Source organism: Ischnura elegans, chromosome X (genome assembly GCF_921293095.1).
Source record: "Ischnura elegans chromosome X, ioIscEleg1.1, whole genome shotgun sequence".
NCBI lineage: Eukaryota > Metazoa > Arthropoda > Insecta > Odonata > Coenagrionidae > Ischnura > Ischnura elegans.
In genome coordinates this window covers 119,533,707-119,549,804 of record NC_060259.1, presented here as the reverse complement: position 1 = coordinate 119,549,804, position 16,098 = coordinate 119,533,707, and positions in this window count along the sequence as shown.

The following is a 16,098-nucleotide window of genomic DNA, read 5'->3' as shown; positions in this document are numbered from 1 at the left end:
CCTTCCTAGTATACCTAAAGAAATCTAAGAGGCCTATTACGAACGGCTCACCGCATGCGGTGAGATACCGCCCCGAAGCGCGTTTACCGCCCCTGAGCGATTACGAGTGGCCACCGGTCGGTATCATACCACGGCTTAGGGGTCGGTATGATACCACGGCCAGCTACCCCGGTGGTGAGATACCGACCCCCTAATGGCGGACGTCTGTTTACATTTTTCGGGTCGAGCTGGCGTTTTTAAAACAAAATATCCGACGATAGAAACTCGGAAGCTATCATATTTTGTGTTATTTACAATATTAATGTCTGAGTAAGCGTATAAAATATAAAACTGGAGCCGACTGGAGCAGTTGAACAAAAAATTTATAATACCCATACAACAACGTTTTAGCCGTCTGAGCCACGGCCGTAGGAGATGGATACGTTGATTGTAAGTTGACCCTCTTTCATTTATTTAATTGGAACAATTTGGATGTTTTTTAATGTCCGCTATGTTTTTATATGCAAAAACTTCTTCCATTTCTTGATAGGTGCCGGAAAATTCGTCGTTAAGGACTGCCTGCGCTCGTATTGTATGGTGAATACAGCTGTTGCTCGCCGCTTGGAGATTTCTACGAACATCTTTTGTGGCAAAATATTATTTTTTCAATGTGACAACTTCTTGTATTGCAAGGTGAATACTACTTTTGCTCGCTGCTTGGAGATTTCTACGAACATCTTCTGTGCCAAAGTAGTGTTATTTTCAACGTTATAACTGCTTGAATTGTGAGTTGAATCAGAGTTGAATGTAACTTTTTCTCGCTGCTTGGAGATTTCTACGAACATCTTTTGTTTCAAAATAGTGTTATTTTCAATTTGACAACTACCGTTAATCACAGTGCCAGTGGTTGTAATGCACAAAGTTTGACGAGGTTGACAAACATCTGCCAAGAGCTGTAGTTATCACTGTTCCATTGTGGTTGGTTTTTAAACAGTGGTTTACGCTGTCGAGAAGTGTCTCATAGTAATGTAAAGATTTTCAGTGGCGTTTATACCTTCGTCATTCACCGCAGAGATAACATTTCACGATCAAGCTATCAAGTTCAAAGCCGTGTGTGAAATTTGTTTATACTAGTATATCAATTTCGTACCAAGGAGTTGTAGTGAGAAAAGTCACCTGTGCCACTTGCGTAGGATAATGTGAGGCTTAAAATCAGTGATTAAATAGTTGTTTTCATCATAGCGAGCTCTTGATTGTAATGTTTACGTGATGAATATAAGAATGGTAGTGACTTCCAGTTTTTGATGATCGTATTTGCCTATTTACCATTATTTATAATGGTGTGAGCTTGTATCGATTGTGGATTTTACCTGAAATATTGAAATAAGTTGTAGCCTGTGTGTGTGATTGCCGCGGAACCGATTCGCGATCTCACATGTTTATTGTGGGCAGACTGTTTTGCTGTGGTTGTGTACCCGTGATTAAACCAAAGAAATGGTGAAACTCTGTCACATTATATTGAAATAAAATTTTATTGTAACCAGAAGTGAATATCTTGTGTTTTTTTTAATTCTCCATTGCTTTTCATAGATAACAGCCAAAAAGTTATTTTTCATTATTTTCAAAAGTGCCTTTCTTGTTCTCTGAATTTGCAATAGGTTTCCAAACCCCGTTATTAACACGAAATGAATGCAGAGCAACAGCCCACACAGTACACTCAAAATTTATACCGTATAAAAGTTGCATAAATAGATATGTATAATATGCAAATAATATTCCGTCGATTATGCACATAATGTGCGAATAATATGCACATACCCAGACGGCACAGGAAGTTTTCGTACCTGAATACGAGGGTGGACCATCAAGATACAAAAATCGCGCTTAGGAAGTTACTAAAAAGGTTTTGTTTCTTTATTTCCTTTAATGACGAAAAAAGATGCAAGAGGACTGGCAAATTCATATGCATCGATAAAATTGTATCTCATCGATAAAACTGTATTCGGTCTGGGACTATTTTCTTTCGCGGGTGGTGCCATCTGGTGCCATCGTGCCATATCCTCCTAGAAAGATCACATGCCTTCACAAGCCGTTGGAGATGGCATGGCTTACGTCACGTCCCACCACATTTCAGGGATTTTTGTGGTTAAGTTTGTGAAAAATAGAGTGTCTGGCAATGGTGAAGTTTCCCTTATTCTTAAATTTCATTCACTGGGCTTCAGAAACGTGTTTGTGAGATATTTTTGTTAAAAATGCCTTTCGTGTGTGTATTGTCGGGATGTAATGGGAACTCCGGGACATGTTTCAACTTTTTAGCTCTCCAAAAGATCCTGAGTTGAAGAAGAAGTGCATTTGGGCGATAAGAAGAAAACATTTCACCCCTACGAAAAACTGTGAGGTATGTACTCTTTCTCGCTGTAATTATTTAGATGTAATTTTAAGTCAGAAGTGTCTTCGGGATGTTGATGCATCAACATCCCGAACTATTCAGTACTGAAGTACTATAGTACTATTCAGTACTAAAAATGGTGATTCAAAATATTGTAGCAGCATTTCTTTTCAAAATTCTTGCATTTTAGTTGTCTTTTTGTATTAATTCATTCGGTAAACGTGTGGTTAAAGGAGAAACTAGGAATAATCTGCCAAGTTTATAGGATCGAATATTGCTTCTTAGCTTGCCCTATGGTGTATTACACGTCGGCTTTCATCATTTCAAATTATCTTATGCTATAGTTTAAAACAATAAAAATATCAGGCATACAAATATTTACTATATTTACGAGCCTAGTAATTTGATTTCTCATGCAGAAATACCAAAAATTGGAAATGATTTGACCTAATAAGTTACATGGTATTTTATTATTTATTAATTTTAGGTGTGTGAGCTTCACAACGCACCTTGTGATATCAGATAATAATCTGTGGCCTTGGACGAGAAGACGAGGAGAAAATTCTTGCTGAATTGAAGGTGCCCAGATTCGAGGAAGGTACCATTGCTTCACTGTTACCTGTCGCCAAGAAGACAGACATTGTGGCAGAAGTGACATATTTGTGGATGTGGATTTGATTTGTGCAAGTTGATGCTGTGATAGTGGACGTTCATCGGAGAAAGTATTGAAGATAGTTTTTATGCATCGACCAGTCCTCTTTTAAATAATTTTCTATTCGAAAGAGAATAAGAGTAATTGTTTCGCTAAATTAGATGTGGGATAGAAGAGAAAATTGGAAATATTATTGTGGTTGACAATAGAAAATACATAATATATGTATTGTATTTCTGTGGGTTTTTTCTTTCCTGCCTCGTTAAAATTTCTTGTGGTGGTGACTTCATGCAAAGCAAGTATAAAATCGGAGGTGTGATCTAAGAGATAACATGTTTTATTTTACAAGTGTTTATGCTGGTGATTTGGCAGGACTTTCATATTTTTAATAGGTTGATACATTTACTGCAGTGACCTAGAGACTTTTACTCATCCCAAATAATTTTTCAAATACTTGAGCGCCTGATATGGGTAAGTTTAGTAGCTGAGACTGAACTATACGTTAATTTTTGCTTGCATTTTGATGAATTCGATCGTACTAATAGCAGATGTGTCAGCAATCCTGTTTCATCGGCAATTTTTATTTAAAAATTTTATTTCGTCAGGCTTTAGGGTAAGCATTTTAATGCTCGTGGGCTATGTGATGTCTTATTTAGTGTCAAAATTAATAAGAATTTACTCTTATTAACATCTCAAGGTTTCCAAGTAAGTACGAGCCACTTAACAGTGCTAGATGCGTGAATTAGCCTTGAGAATCTCATTTTTCGCAGTTATTTAAGTGGCCGAATAAGTTTTGTAAGTTCTCAATAGGTAAATAATACTGTATCATGAATTCTAAATACCATGATATAGTATTATTTACCTGTTGAGAACTTACAATTCATAATGATTCGTATTAAGGTTCTCGCTACGGTCGGTAGCTATCGATTGTGTTGCATTCGACACATTTTTCGATCGTGCGGGTTACTATATATATCTAATTTTCGACCTAATCGATTGAGATTAGACTGAGTGCTGTGTTCCTGCGCGCTTCGTATCCTATCGTACGTACTTCGTAGCGGACATTCACATGCTGCGTACGCGCTTTGTCAACAGGCCGCGAATGGAAATTATCCATTGACGAAAAGCGACGGAGCGGCACAGTATCCCCATAGTCAATGGATACTATGTACATACGAATTAGATACGGAGGGTTCTGTGCCGTCTGGGTAATATTTAAATATTATGCCGCCGTAAACTATTAATATAATATTGAAATAATATGTATATTATTACATTGTTAGTAACATTTCATCGTTCGTTATGATTCATATAAGAATCATAAATCAGCGGCCACCCAGCAAACTCAAAAATCCTATTCAGTATAAAAGTTGCATAAATGGATACGCATAAAATGCAAATAATATTCCGTCGATTATGCACATAATATGCGAATAATATGCACATTATATTTAAATATTATGCCGTCGTAAACTGTGATTGTATCCGTAAAAATCGATGATCATACATCCTCTGTATAAAAAAATGTGAAAAATTATGTTTTAATATATCATTAACAATTTTATATCGTTCGATGAATACTTCACAATCATTATTATTATTTTTTTTATTTTCCACACCGGCATACTCCGGTCTCGCGAGGTAGGCAGCTTGGTAGCCATATTGCCGTTGCGTCACGTTGCATTGTTGTTAGCATTGTTAGCAGTTGTTAGTCATTGTTAGTTGTTGCCGTAGCCTTATTGCCGTAGTTGGGTGAATTGAACGTATATTGAAAAATCTAAGATTAATGAGGAAAAGATGGGTTTACGGAGCTATTTTATGTCACAGTACTATTCTGGTAACGCATATACGATAAGGAATAATAAACTTCATGGTATGAAGAACAGGACTTTATTTAAAATCAAAGTAAGTACACGTGAGTCGTTGTCGTTTGTCATAGGGTTTGCAAGCAAATCTGAAATTATTACGCTCGTAATTTTGAGTTATTCCCAGTTTTTAATTATTTTCTAATTACCTAAATGTATATATTATGACGGTACTTTTTCAGTCAGAGTCCCAGCTTGAATAGTGAAGGAAGGCTATTCCAAGGAAAGACGAAGTTTTGGCACTAAGGTACTGATCCAGGTTGTGAGCTGCATTTTCGCCCTGAAGATATCACATACTTGATCATATATGCATATAATTATTTTAATTTGTGATTATTAATGACAATATTATCTTTATTGTTTCGGAGTGCATTTTCAAGAACGGCTTGCTTACATCGTTTGCGTGATTGCGCGCCAGAACTCTATGACTAAAACAGAGATAATTATGCGATTAGAAGACCTTTTTGTGGCTTGGAATCACATTTTGGACCATTTATAATACATTCGTTAAGAAAAGACCGTAGATGTTCAACCATGCGGATGTCATGGAAGGAATCATCGCGAGTGTTGTGATTGTGCATTCGTGTGACTTACTTTGTGCTTTCTAATCGCAATTTCATGAGTAACGATTATGGAAGGGTGAATGTTTGTCTTTAGATGTAATTCACATGATATTTCAACAAAATTTGCGATGATATAGGACTCCTAACTGAATATTTGTAAATTTGTGATACAACGATGAAGGTAGGAGGATTGTGCCCTGTTTTAGTGCAATGTACCTATGCTGTCTCTAGATGAATGATTCATTAAATTTCTCCTCGTTTCCAGAAATCACTTTTTATTTATGTAATTTTCGAATAGATAAAGGTACGTAGATATGGTATATATGTGCATAATATGCAACTATATGGCAGCCCACATCGATGGTATAAAATGTGCATAATATGTACTTAAAAGGTGCATATAAATGGTATATATGGGTATAATATGTGCGTATATATAGCCACATCAATTGTATAAATCGTGCATTAAATGTACATAAAAGGAGCATATAAATGGTATAATATGCGCATATATTTTAGGCCACAACCATGGTATAAATTGTGCATAATATGTACATAAAAGGTGCATATAAGGGTATAATATGTGCATATTAATAGCCACATCAATGGTATAAATCGTGCATAATATGTACATAAAAGGAGCATATAAATGGTATAATGTCCTCATAAATTGCGATATATGCGCATAATATGCGGAATATATGCACTGATGGAATGGCATAATGTTTGCATATATACGGAATATATGAGGACATTATACCATTTATATGCTCTAAGTGAATAATATAAATGGTATAATATCCTCATATATTCCGTATATATGCAAACATTATACCATTCCATCAGTGCATATATTCCGCATATTATGCGCATATATCGCAATTTATGAGGACATTATACCATTTATATGCACATATTATGTACATATTATGCACCATTTATACCATTGTGGTGGCATAATATTCGCATAAAATTTGAATATTATGTGCATATTATTCACTTTGTGCTGTGTGGGAGATATTTTGTCATTTCACAGATGTTGAGTGTTATATTGTCTGTGATTAAGGGTCTCCAGCTAAGTATTCGTGGTGGATTTTCATATATTTTTTAAGAATCGACATTTCGGTCAAAGCTCTAATGGAATTGGTGGTTCACCTTGCCCGTTGGCCCTAAAAGTACTTATATCGTAATTTTTCGATGGTCTGCCATGCAATTTGTCATTACCTGCGTCTGCTCATACGTGATTTTTTGATGATATCTTCCGCAAGTCACTGCTAATTATTGTTTTATTCAACTTTTTATCCTATAAGTAAGAATTGAGGAGCAAAATTCGTTCATTTGTCAAACTTTTAAGGTGAATCAACGAAGAACACATCCTTATTAATCCATAAATACCACTGATTGTCTTTATCCACTGCCAACAACTCTTGCCGAAATATTCGTCTGCTAGGAACAGTTGCTGCGGTATTGGAACACCGCACGCCCTTGCCATTGGCTACACCATTTTCGGGCTGAAGGAGCTCAGAATTATTCATACAAACGTCACTTCCGCCGCATCGCTCCTTACCGACCCCCTGACACGTACTCTCCGCCCAGCGGTGACTTTCCGACCGTCCCATTCGTAATCGCAAGGGACGGTATGATACCGTATACCGAACGAAAACTCCGCCCGGCGGTAGCGTACCGCCCGCTCGTTCGTAATAGGCCCTTAAGAGGTTCATTGTTGCAAAACAAAATTGCGAGTAAAAAAATTCGAAACTGTGTCAGGCTATTTTCTTGATCTTGTCACCCGGAAAGTTCACCTTTTTTTTAATATTTGTTCAATTTATTCTCATGTCTTAAAGAAATTAAGCTTAATACTAATTAAATAAGCTTAATATAATATAAATTAATTGAATCAAGCACGATAGTAATGATTTCCTGAAAGACACATCCGATATGTACGATAAACAACTTTATTCAAAGTTTATAATAATGGATATTCGAACGGTGCTACTTAAGCAGGTGTGGATACGGTTAAAGGTTGCGGGTGAAGGTATCATTTTTCTTTTCCAACATAAATGCCTATCTGTACGGTGTCGGAAATGCATTTAAAGGTGAAATCAAAGAAGGTGACCTGCAACAGCCACTTTGGAATGAAAGATGCAATAAAATCCTGAGTTTCGATTGCGTGGTGCCTCTATTCCACTCCAGGTATTACACGTTCCACACAGTCTTAAAAGGTAATTAAAGTACGGAAAGTGCCCATTGTTCAACGATTTTCTGTGCCTGAAATTTGAAAATTTTCCAGTCTTTTTGTAAATTACTTATTTGATATACAAGACGGCCACACAGAATAAGAAATTCAGGCTATCAGCAGTGGCCAGGCATGCCTGAAGCGAATCTGGACACGAAATAAAATGTTGCGAAGCCAGAATCATCACCAAGGAAAGAAGATATTATCCCAGATTGATAATAGAGTCAATTGAAATCACAAAAACGCCAAGAAATATAGAAGGAAAGACGGATTCCATCTGACAAATGCTTGGAAGAGAGCGTAGCAGAAACTTTGAAGAGTGCGTTGCACAGCACAGCAGCGAGGGACGATGGTTTTGAAAAAGCGGTGGAAATGCCAACATTGGCTCTTCCAGCTGAAGACGCCCGGAGGAATCCCGGCGAAACGTTTGTAAACCTCTGACAACCAACGTGAAGAAAACCCGGAAGACGGAGATATCCACGAATCAATAACGTCACGGAAGACTATGTGACAACATAGAGTATGCATAGAAATATCCAGTCTTTATCTCAACCCTTATTTTTTTAACACGGAAACGAACTTAGGAGGTACCAGTTCCAAAGTAATAGTGATAGATAATATAGTAACAGGGAAGGATCCAGGATTTTTTATGGGGGCACAAGGGGCCTGACAGGTCCTCATGTATTTGTGATAAAAAACGAAGTACAACAACTACTCTATGATATATTTTTATTTTTATATAAAAGTTATTAATATTAAACTAAATGATTGAGGCTCCGTACTAAGCAACATAAAACGATCGTCATGGAAACCGTATTAAAATCTTATCTAATTAATCCTGGAGGGAAGACACGGGGGCACGTCCCATGGATGCAAACACGATAGTTCAACAGGTAACTAAGGACTTGCGATTGACAGAGCAATATTTTGATAGGGTACTCGAAAAATATTCGTGAGTCTTCATGGCACATCCCATGGTCCTTCCCACCTCATCCGAAGCCGCCATCTGATAATCGCTATCTCATCCCTCCAAATTGCCACCCATGTAGGATTTAATGTCTCCACTGTCCAATCCGAGAGGTTTAGGGTGTCCGCGATTACAAAGCCGCGTCGCCGTTAATTCGCGGCATCATCTTTGGCACGTCCGGGAGACATCGTGTCGCAACGCAATCGGCTGTACCTCACACGACCATTGGCCGAAGGAAGGGAGGCGTGAGAAAAATCCTTAAAGGCAGACGCGCCGAGTCGGGACCCAAATTCTTCGAGTTCCTCACGTGCTTGAAAGTGAAACGAAAAGGGTAGGCAATGGGAGAAATACGGCATGAATATGAATCGTCATAATACTACATTCTGGATCATTTTCAGCCAAAGAATATAGGCAAGATACAATTGAAGTCGTAATTTTGCCTTCACTTGTTTCATAGACCACTCAAAGGGAATTTTTTACCCATTTTTATCATAGAGAATTTTTATAGTGGATTAACGAGACTATTAGTCGATTAGAAACTGTCATCCCTGATTATATCTAGGATACTTATTGCATATTAATGCATCGCAGAAGGATATTCGGGGTTTCCACCGGGTCTGGTTCTCCATCACGGCCTATGTTCCGATAAACGAGTCGTCCCTCCTCATCAACGCATGTCAATTAATGCATTCATTTGCTTTGATCGTTAAACAAGCCATACGCTTCATCATTGATTAGTTAATTCATGGTTCTCACACTAACTGAAATAAAAAATTCACGGTTTTTTCCAGGTTTTCACGGTCTAGATGTCGTCAAATTCACGGTTTTAAGATAAACTATTTTAGGCAGATATATCGATCGCGTAACGATCATCGACCGCATGTTTACTAAAAATTTTACAAACGCGACAGACGCTGTGAATGCAAACGCAGCAATGGAAGTGCTTTGTCGTTGCTTACAAAATCATCTCCGGGTAAAGTTTGTGAGCGGGAAAATGGAGGGACCAGGGTGCCAGGAGAATTCAGAAGTGTCTGAATTTTCGACAGGGTTTTTGGTTACTATTATTCAGGCTTTGGTACAGGCTTAAGGTCAATGCGTAACCATGGCACACGGACCAACAACTGCGCTTAGAATATATTTTTGCAGATAAATGTGTGGACAGTGCCTGCGCATGACTGACCTTGAAACATGATCCACATTTTTGATTCTTCTTTTGCTCTTTCAATCGTATTTCTGAAATGAAGTTTGAGAAATTTTTAAGATCATATGACGAAATTCACGGCTTTTTCCAGGTATTTTCAAGGTAAAAGAAATTCACGGCTTATTCACGGTTTTAAGGTTTTCACGGTTGAGTGGGAACCCTGTTAATTGGAATTCCAGTGATCGACACGAAGCACGTATTTGTGTGTGAACGACGTTTCGATGAACGACTCGTTCATCGAAACGTCGGCCCTCATGGAGAACCTGACCCGGAGGATGTCATCAATGAACAGCACTACAAAAACAAATGTCCATGCTTTGCATAAAGGTAACTTCCACAAGCGGGACTCTAACCCGCGACCTTCAGATTAGGTCTTTACCCTCCATCGAGGCCGTCACATTGAAGTGACCTTTATCATGTAAAATAAGCACACTCTAACAATGAAATATTTTATGAAAGGGCAGCATCACATTTACGAAATAATTCAATAAGTAAATTCGTAATTAATGACACATCGAATAAAAATTGGCTGTGGAGTGATTATTCAATACGAGAGATTTTTGGAGGGCACTTATAACAGCGCTCCGTCGAATGAGTCATTCACACTGTGTGGTCCTCTCGGTCGGTGCCTTTCGTTACGAGCAGGCTAGGCCGACGCCGAGTTTCTACTCATTCTCTATTCCGCCATTACCCTTACGCACGGCGCAAATAACCTGAGCTGTCGGTCCACTCATCATAACAGTAAATGAATATCCAGGAGGTTTTTACACAAGTACGAGTATTCCGATAACTATTCACATAGAGCTACGCAATCGAAGAGTCATTTTGAAAATGCAGATACTCTTTTAATGTAGGAAGCCTAAGAGCTTCTATATAAGCACATTATTCACAGTCAAAACTTAGCTTGACAGTAAGCCATTAAAGGAAATAAAAAGTTAGACATCACTAGAATACATTAGCGCCACGACTCGAAATATTATGTTAATTTATTTCCGAGAACAAACAAAACTGTAAACGAGGAGAATTTCGCAAATGGCTACCAGTTAGTTAAGTCATTTCCAAGATTCTAAGAAAAGGACATTTTATATACATAAATTCCCGATTAAAAACTACAATGGAATTGTCTTGTAGACTGATATTTTGAAAACTTGATTAAAAAAGAGCTATTATCTCCAACGTTTACCATTCTCAGATCGGATGAGCCCCTTTCTCCCTGCATTCATTCCTTCTCACTCTTATCACATTCCTGACCTCTGAGCACATCTCAGGGTAACAGCTCGACTCGATTTACGACCTGGTTCGACTATCATAGCGGGATCTTATATAAGCACGTAATTACGGATTTAATATTTTATGAGCGACCCTTAGCATTCCCTCGGTCTTGGCAGGCGGATGGATGGTGCTCCTGCTCTTTTAGCTCTTTTGTCTCCGCGGGATTTTCCGTCGTAAATCTCAGGACATTTACACATGCAGTGATGCAGCATATACCGCGATAACTTTGTTTGGGACTCGTTTATATATTGGAAGTATAAATTATGAAACGGAATTGACATTGCTGCATTGTTGATTCATGGCGAAGGAGTCGAGATAAGCCTAGAAAGGCCTCATCCGAGACGGTAGAGATTACTCTGAGAAATAAACTGCGCCGGTAACTTGCTGCAAGTGAATTGTAATATAATTTGCCGGTGTAAATGTCTTTTATGGTCTGAGTTTATGAAGCCAATTACATTGACAATTTATATCACAGTTCATCGACAGCAAGTTATCACTTCAATATAAATGCCAGGGTAGACCTCCACTAGAAGCAAGTCAAACGTTTGTTTGTTTCCCTGCTTTGAAGTTGATGTTTTCTATCAAAGAAAGCGTAATAAATTACTTTCTGTATTCGTGCTAATAAAAAATGTGCTCTTCATCAGCAGCTCAATAATTCCTTGCTTGAAATCCGACAGTTCTCCTCACTTTCTCCACAGAGTAAAACTCACTCCACTCCACAGGAATCGTGCATCTTCCTTTAGCACGCGTCGACCCAAAGGACGCACCTTCATTCTATCTTTTTCTTCATTTATTGAATCAAATAAATACTCTGCAGCCTACATTACTGGAATAGTGGAAAGTATGTAATCCATAGAGAGGAAAAGAGACGAGGATTAGGAAATCCTGAGTTATTGGAGTATGGTGATGAAGCTAAGAGATATTTTAAATAGAAGATTGAAAGAGAAAGGGTCTTATTGTGCGAAAAATCCACAGAGGAAAAATCATTCGCCTTGACCGGGATTCGAACCCGGATCCCTCGATTTCCGGCCGAGTGCTTTAGCCAGTTAAGCTACCGAGGCGTCATTCTCCCCTGTGGAAATTGGTGGACTATACCGGACATTGTCCGGTATAGTCCACCAATTTCCACAGGGGAGAATGACGCCTCGGTAGCTTAACTGGCTAAAGCACTCGGCCGGAAATCGAGGGATCCGGGTTCGAATCCCGGTCAAGGCGAATGATTTTTCCTCTGTGGATTTTTCGCACTATTTGTGCATTGCGGGTGACTCCGTAAAAAGTTATCACCGTGGCTAGTCCCGGTATACTTTAATAGGTCTTATTGTGAACTGAAGAGGGAAGTTCAATGAGAGATGTGGGGTAAGAGGAAGAGAATCGTTAAATGCTTTAAGGAAACGTAGCTTAACTGACGGAATATTTTAATTACAAATGATTCGATTTATCAACATATCAAGAGAAAGTAATGTAAGGGGAAAAAATAGCTTATCATGAAAAAAATAATGTCCGACATTACAGAGCTTTTGATTAGATGACACTTCTGTGGAGAGCTAAGAAAAACCAATCACAGGGTTGCTAAGCGATGCATGTAAGAGAAAAGCGACACATTTTCGGGAAGAAGTAGATGGTTCCAGAGTCCTTTATTCTTGCCGACTTAGAACGCTAAATAAAACACTCCAAAGGACTATAGAAAAAAAAACTAATAATCAGCTACTTTATTTCCCGACGGTCAGTTACGCAACCCCAATCTAATACATTTGCATATACTTGCCACTCATTAGTAGAAAGTGCAGCCGAGTACAGTAGCTTATTCCTTATTGGGCGGGCAAAGGGTAATGTCAAGGTGTGGCACAGCGGTCAGTCTCGACACTTTAAAAGAAAATCCACGAGCATATTTTATTCGCTATCCCCGACGCGTTATATAATTATTTCCTCGGGACATTCCGGCTCCTAACGTTCCATAAAGACTCCCGATCGTCAATTACAATATGTCAAGTTTTCCAGTCACGCAAACCACTCGCTACCAGGTCTCCGAAACACTAGGTCCAAATAAATAACAATGTGGGCTCAAAAAACAGGGCAAATTATGTGAATATCCTTCTCTGACGGAGAAAAGGCAATTTATGGCTGGAGAGATTTCCCAACTGCTGGACACCTCCCCCTTTTAAAAGAGCGGCGAATGACACGGTCACCTTGCTTAGCGATGTTGTCCTGATATCTGAATTTTGTTAACCCACTTGAAAACGCCTCTCCTCATACAAATATTCAGAAAAAAACTACAGTAAAACTCACTTATAACAAATTTCAGGGGACCGTCTTTCTATTTTGTTATAAATGGGATTTCGGTACATCGAAGATAAAGGATTTTGCTGTATCCATAACTGTATTGCCGGCTAATATTCCGTAAATTGTCCTTATTTAAGCAAAAAATTCGTAAAAATAAACCAATGTCCCACACTTACCATCAAATGGTTGTATATAGAAGGATTTCAAGATTAACGGAAAACTATGTGGTGATGGCCACACGTGAGAAAAACTGATAATAAGGTAAGTAATGGTTAAGTAACGAAGATGGCTTTTATTTCTTTATAAACGAGGAAATAAATCCTCAAGAACAAAGAATAGTTCGTAATAGGTGGGAATTCGTATCATCCGAAGTCGTTTTTTGGCGATAATAGGAAAGCCAAATGGACCGTGAACTCACCTCTTTATAGGTGGGATTTCGATACGTGCATGATCGTGTTTTATTGTATTAACTCGAAAAAAGAACATTCTTTTGCAGGATAGAGGTTACCAGCTATTTCAAACGGGCGTTTATTCCAATCATCATTAGTAGTTGCTAACTCAAGGTAATAATAGCATTGACGACAATAGAAATAATGATTGCTATTCTCACTCTGACCAACTAATGTCAACGGTAGCAAGTCTTTAGAGATGAAAAAGAACAGAATGGACAGTGTTAGGAGGAGGAATTTACTTCAGATTAAAATTAAACCCTTTCAATTTTTCATCACTTTATTTGATAAATTACTGCAACCTGTTTCCCTGTTATTAAAACATTTTTGGATAATTCTTTCCAACTAAAAGTAAGGGATGATCAACTTGTGTCCTTTAAGTGTATAATAATAAATCATATAGGTTAATAAATATGTATAAGGGATAGCGAAGAAAATTCCAGGGAAAGAAATAACACTTGACGTTTTGTATATAGAGGTCTTAAGAGAGGAGTCATCTCAATAAAAGAGCTTTTCTTCCTTTGGAAACAATAATAAATGCTCGCAATATGAAATACATTCATAAATCTGAACCGGAAACGGGCAACAGCTAAAATCAGGAAACGCCACCGTGTGGTGATCGGTCTTATTCCTGGGTGGTACTCTCGTTCGGAATCGAAGCAATTTTACGGCAACTAAGTGCTCCTAGCATTACCACCTTGAAAGAGAGTAAATGAGCACTCGAAGGCGGGTGAATGGGTTTTCTGACTGAGGCTTAATGCAAGATTGATGACTCCCATGTTCAATGGTGTAAGCTAGATTAACGACCTTCCCGCCGCAATAACCTAACCGACCACTCAATGGCGATCAGGTGATGTCACGCGATGCCTTTATTATCCTCGAAGTATCAAGGTATTGTTACGGTATCCGCTATCACGGAACTTGTAAATCACGCCAAGAGCGATTTCATTTCTCCACGGGACGGTTCCACTTTTTTATGTGAGAAGGCGTTCGGATATGCTTGAAAGACACAGTGCAGAGGTAGGATAACCTTCTCAGACCTGAAAGTGTATTTTCCGCAGAAAATTTTCGTTTTCCTCATTTTTCTACAGAAATAGAACCGAAAAATATTAATCCACTTCAGAAATTGTTATGTTCAAAATGATTTTTACTATATTAAAATCTTTTAGAAAAAATCACTAAGCAATAATGAACGTATCAATTACAGTACGTAAACATAATGAGGTAATCACAAGAAGTGTTTTTTGCATGAAAGAATAAATTGCATAGTATTGATGTTACATAAGGTCATATTATTGAAATTAAGTAAAATAGTACCAATAAATGGTGCGCACCTCTCTTAACGCCACTCATTGTAGAATAACCCCAAAACTAGAAACTCTCGTGATGAACCACGCTTGGGTTTCATGAGAGAGATGGAAAACAGTTGAACATGTTCAAGCGAACAACGCGTAGAATACGATACCAGCGGCAATGATCACTTGGAGACATTCTTAGATCAGGGTATGATTTTTTTAAATCAGATGTATCATATATGATGCACTGGGTCTTAAGAGGATATAACTCCAAACAATGAACTCCAAAGAAGCAAGCGAATAGCACTGCGTATTTAATTACGATAACAGGGAGCAGGAGAAATTTGCGAATTACCACAGCCATTGTTTTTAAATCAATTTGTCGGCACTACAGCATGTCAATATGGATTTTAAATGCATTTAATGAATCTGTGATGACAATGTAGTCTTTACATGCCACCCATACAAATCGCTAGCAAACATACCTGTACACGACGCCACAGAGGGGAGGGAGGAAAAGAATAAGGGATAAGGTATCTCTTTTTCAGTTGTCAGTGGATAAGGCGCAGCTTTCCATTCTCCGCAGAAACATTAATGAGAAGTACTGTTTCCAAGAAGTTAATATAGAACGACCAAATTTACTCATCAGAAGCAAACTCCCCGTTAAAAATTGCAATGTAGGAATAACAAATAACTAAATGGAGCTATAAAGATACAAGGAAGGGAATACCAATGTAAAGGGAGATCTTGATAAACAGAAGAGAGTTATTGATAGAATTGCAGGTTAAAATTGAAAAGAATAGGCTGGAAAAGATTATAGCGTGGAACGTGGACGCTGATGAAGGAGCTGATTGCGTTAGAGATTAACATCTTGTACGAATTAATAATGACCTAATTTTAGAAAATTGAGAAAAATTAATTTTTAATATTTTTCAGCAAAATACCTAAAA